Source organism: Cylas formicarius, unplaced genomic scaffold (genome assembly GCF_029955315.1).
Source record: "Cylas formicarius isolate icCylForm1 unplaced genomic scaffold, icCylForm1.1 PGA_scaffold_12__32_contigs__length_19106922, whole genome shotgun sequence".
In the NCBI taxonomy this organism is placed as follows: domain Eukaryota; kingdom Metazoa; phylum Arthropoda; class Insecta; order Coleoptera; family Brentidae; genus Cylas; species Cylas formicarius.
In genome coordinates this window covers 19,100,953-19,106,952 of record NW_026844225.1, presented here as the reverse complement: position 1 = coordinate 19,106,952, position 6,000 = coordinate 19,100,953, and positions in this window count along the sequence as shown.

Genomic DNA, 6,000 nt, shown 5'->3' with positions numbered 1-6,000 from the left:
CCAAAACTAACCAAAACTAACCAAAACTAACCAAAACTAACCAAAACTAACCAAAACTAACCAAAACTAACCAAAACTAACCAAAACTAACCAAAACTAACCAAAACTAACCAAAAACTAACCAAAACTAACCAAAACTAACCAAAACTAACCAAAACTAACCAAAACTAACCAAAACTAACCAAAACTAACCAAAACTAACCAACCAAACTAACCAAAACTAACCAAAACTAACCAAAACTAACCAAAACTAACCAAAACTAACCAAAACTAACCAAAACTAACCAAAACTAACCAAAACTAACCAAAACTAACCAAAACTAACCAAAACTAACTAACCAAAACTAACCAAAACTAACCAAAACTAACCAAAACTAACCAAAACTAACCAAAACTAACCAAAACTAACCAAAACTAACCAAAACTAACCAAAACTAACCAAAACTAACCAAAACTAACCAAAACTAACCAAACTAACCAAAACTAACCAAAACTAACCAAAACTAACCAAAACTAACCAAAACTAACCAAAACTAACCAAAACTACCAAAACTAACCAAACTAACCAAACACAACACCAAAACTAACCAAAACTAACCAAAACCACTAACCAAACTACCAAACTAACCAAAACTAACCAAAACTAACCAAAACTAACCAAAACTAACCAAAACTAACCAAAACTAACCAAAACTAACCAAAACTAACCACTAACCAAAACTAACCAAAACTAACCAAAACTAACCAAAACTAACCCAAAACTAACCAAAACTAACCAAACTAACCAAAACTAACCAAAACTAACCAAAACTAACCAAAACAACCAAAACCTAACACCAAAACTAACCAAAACTAACCAAAACTAACCAAAACTAACCAAACCAAAACTAACCAAAACTAACCAACCAAACTACCAACCAACCAAAACTAACCAAACTAACCAAACAACCAAACTAACCAAAACTAACCAAAACTAACCAAAACTAACCAAAACTAACCAAAACTAACCAAAACTAACCAAAACTAACCAAAACTAACCAAAACTAACCAAAACTAACCAAAACTAACCAAAACTAACCAAACAACCAAACTAACCAAAACTAACCAAAACTAACCAAAACTAACCAAAACTAACCAAAACTAACCAAAACTAACCAAAACTAACCAACTAACCAAAACTAACCAAAACTAACCAAAACTACAACCAAAACTAACCCAAAACTAACCAAAACTAACCAAAACTAACCAAAACTAACCAAAACTAACCAAAACTAACCAAACACAAACCAAAAACTAACCAAAACTAACCAAAACTAACCAAAACTACCAAAACTAACCAAAACTAACCAAAACTAACCAAAACTAACTAACCAAAACTAACCAAAACTAACCAAAAACTAACCAAAACTAACCAAAACTAACCAAAACTAACCAAAACTAACCAAAACCTAACCAACCAAACTAACCAAAACTAACCAAAACTAACCAAAACTAACCAAAACTAACCAAAACTAACCAAAACTAACCAAAACTAACCAAAACTAACCAAAACTAACCAAAACTAACCAAAACTAACCAAAACTACCAAACCAAAACTAACCAAAACTAACCAAAACTAACCAAAACTAACCAAAACTAACCAAAACTAACCAAAACTAACCAAAACTAACCAAAACTAACCAAAACTAACCAAAACTAACCAAAACTAACCAAAACTAACCAAAACTAACCAAAACTAACCAAAACTAACCAAAACTAACCAAAACTAACCAAAACTAACCAAAACTAACCAAAACTAACCAAAACTAACCAAAACTAACCAAAACTAACCAAAACTAACCAAAACTAACCACAACCAAACTAACCAAAACTAACCAAAACTAACCAAAAACTAACCAAAACTAACCAAAACTAACCAAAACTAACCAAAACTAACCAAAACTAACCAAAACTAACCAAAACCAAACTACCAAAACTAACCAAAACTAACCAAAACTAACCAAAACTAACCAAAACTAACCAAAACTAACCAAAACTAACCAAAACTAACCAAAACTAACCAAAACTAACCAAAACTAACCAAAACTAACCAAAACTAACCAAAACTAACCAACTACCAAACTAACCAAAACTAACCAAAACTAACCAAAACTAACCAAAACTAACCAAAACTAACCAAAACTAACCAAAACTAACCAAAACTAACCAAAACTAACCAAAACTAACCAAAACTAACCAAAACTAACCAAAACTAACCAAAACTAACCAAAACTAACCAAAACTAACCAAAACTAACCAAAACTAACCAAAACTAACCAAAACTAACCAAAACTAACCAAAACTAACCAAAACTAACCAAAACTAACCAAAACTAACCAAAACTAACCAAAACTAACCAAAACTAACCAAAACTAACCAAAACTAACCAAAACTAACCAAAACTAACCAAAACTAACCAAAACTAACCAAAACTAACCAAAACTAACCAAAACTAACCAAAACTAACCAAAACTAACCAAAACTAACCAAAACTAACCAAAACTAACCAAAACTAACCAAAACTAACCAAAACTAACCAAAACTAACCAAAACTAACCAAAACTAACCAAAACTAACCAAAAACTAACCAAAACTAACCAAAACTAACCAAAACTAACCAAAACTAACCAAAACTAACCAAAACTAACCAAAACTAACCAAAACTAACCAAAACTAACCAAAACTAACCAAAACTAACCAAAACTAACCAAAACTAACCAAAACTAACCAAAACTAACCAAAACTAACCAAAACTAACCAAAACTAACCAAAACTAACCAAAACTAACCAAAACTAACCAAAACTAACCAAAACTAACCAAAACTAACCAAAACTAACCAAAACTAACCAAAACTAACCAAAACTAACCAAAACTAACCAAAACTAACCAAAACTAACCAAAACTAACCAAAACTAACCAAAACTAACCAAAACTAACCAAAACTAACCAAAACTAACCAAAACTAACCAAAACTAACCAAAACTAACCAAAACTATCCCATCTATCGGATACCTGAAGGTGCGGACAACCGGAAGGGCACGTGCCGGCAACATGCCCGACGGTGTCTCGCAACCGACTTTGATCCTCGGCCATTTTCCTTCCTCGAGCAACCGCTGCGTCGAAGACTTTAAAGACGGGCTCCGAGTTAAAGTTCGGACCGTCAGCTTGACTCGAAGGCGATCTAACGATCAGGAAAAAGTTGCCTCTCTGTGGAGATGACTATTTACACATCGATGTGATAAAGTTCTAAGCCATCACCCATCTGTCGGATACCTGAAGGTGCGGACAACAGGAAGGGCACGTGCCGGCAACATGCCCGACGGTGTCTCGCAACCGACATTGATCCTCGGCTATTTTCCTTCCTCGAGCAACCGCTGCGTCGAAGACTTTAAAGACGGGCTCCGAGTTAAAGCTCGGACCGTCAGCTTGACTCGAAGGAAAAAGTTGCCTCTCGATGGAGATGTCTATTTACACCACGCAAGTGCGAACAATCGAAATGGCGCGTGCATGCAGCGTGCCCACCGATGTCTCGCGACCAACGTCGATCGACGAAAATTTTCCTAACATTCGCTCCGTCAAGTCAGCTTGAATCGACGGCGATATATAGATAAGAAAAATTTTCCTATGGCAGGGAGAAGTGAGTCTACACAGGCGACAAGGCAGTCGCGCTCGAGACCATCTCACCTATTATAGGTAATGGACCATTCCTTAATCCTCCGAACGTTTCATGTAAAACCCGCGTAATAACGGCAGCCGCGAGCGTCATAGAAGTCGGAAATTGGGGTGAAGCTTTCGATTTGATTCTCGCGAGTGCTCGTGCGACAACTCGCACAAACACTCGTACAAGCACTCGCACGAGTACTGGCACAACCACTCGCACGCCTCCTCGCACGACAACTCGCACGAGCATTCGCACGCGCACTCGCACGCTTACTCGCACGACAACTCGCACGCCTACTCGCACGACCACTCTCACGCCTACTCGTACGCGCACTCTCACGCGCGTACGGCTAGTGCGGTACGTTAGGTTATAGCGCTTTTCGAAACAAATAACAAGAACACTACTGTTTATTTCAATTGATAGTTTTGGTTTATTTTGGTTACTTGGCACCGATGGTCAGCTAAAAAAACCAACAAATAAAAAAAACTTTCAAAAATATTTTTAATTTAGCGGAATCAAAGCGAAAGCTTCACTCGAATTTCAGATTTCTACGACGTTGGCGGCCGCCGTTATTAGGCGTGTTTTACGTAAACCGTTCGGAAGACTAAGGAATGGTCCGTTACCTATAATAGGTGAGATGGTCTCGAGCGCGACCGCCGCGTCGTGCATATAGACACTTCTCCCTTCGCAGAGCAAAGTGCTTTTCCGATCGTTAGATCGCCTTCGAGTCGACCGTTTAGCGCGATTAATTGGCTCGCTTAACATTTTCGTATCGTTGGTTCCATTTTTGAAGAAAAATTGGTTTCCTTGGTCGGTACGAGAAAGTAGACCGTTTTTCGTTTGCCGGCGGATCGTCTTCGTAGCAGCGATTGCTCGAGCGTTCGGAATCATTTTAAGGCTCCGCACCTTATACAGCTAGATCGCGAACTTAGCGGGTGTTTGAAAGTAAGATTTGGCACTTCGCGGTTCAAAAGCAATCGCCAGATTATTTTTCTTTTGAAAAATTTGCGATAACTCTCCTCTCACCGAGCGAGTTTATATACAAATCCGGAACGTTTCTTTCGAGAAATCTCGTGTCGCTTACAATCTAGCGAAGAGTGATCGAGAGAATGTCCGAAAACTTCCGTCGATCGACGTACGTTGCGAGTCACATCGATTCGACGCGCCGCATATTAAAACTTTAATAACGAATGAATAATATATGTATGGTGTCGGGAAGGGTTCCTTTCCGTACTCGCACGCTCTAACCACCAAGTCTGGTTCTATTTAAAAATATTTAACGCGTTTGCCCGATCGTCGCCATGCGTGGCGGCGGCGGGGCGCATGATAATAAGAACAGCTGGTTGATCCTGCCTGTTGTCATATGCTTGTCTCAAAGATTGCATGTTTTCAGCCGAATTAAAGTGAAACCGCGAGAGGCTCATTAATCAGTTATGGTTCCTTAGATTGTACCCACAATTACTTGGATAAATGTGGTAATTCTAGAGCTAATACAAGCAGCAGAAGTCTTACCGGTAACGAAAGGACCGCTTTTATTAGATCAAAACTGGGTAAAACTAAATAACTTGAAGCTGATCGCACGGTCTCGCACCGGCTACGCATATTTCAAATATCTGCCTTATCAACTGTCGATGGTATGTTCCGAGCTTACCATGGTCGTAACTGCTAACAGGGAATCAGGGTTCGATTCCAGAGAGGCAGCCTGATAAACGGCTACCATATCCAAGGAGGGCAGCAGGTATGCAAATTACCCACTCCCGGCACGGGGAAGGTAGTGACGAAAAATAACGATACGGAACTCGCTCGAGGCCCCGTAATCGGAATGAGTACACTCTAATCCCTTTAACGAGGATCAATTGGAGGGCAAGTCCAATAGCGTATATTAAAGTTGTTGCGTTTAAAAAGTTCGTAGTCGAATTGTGTCTCGCGCCGCCGGTTCACCATTCGCGGTTTCAACTGGCGCGTCGCGAGACTTCCTGCCGGTGGACTTGACTCGGTCCGACTCAATCCTGCCGTGGTGCTCTTCACGGAGTATCGAGGTGGGCCGGTCGTTTACTTTGAACAAATTATAATGCTTAAAGCAGGCTAAAATTTTGTCTGAATACAGTATGCATGGAATTATGGAACAAGACCTCGTGTCCGTTTCGTTGGTTTTCGCATGGTAATGATTAATAGGAGCGGATGGGGGCATTCGTATTGCGACGTTAGAGGTGAAATTCTTGGATCGTCGCAAGACGGACGGAAGCGAAAGCATTTGCCAAAAACGTTTTCGTTGATCAAGAACAAAAGTTAGAGGCTC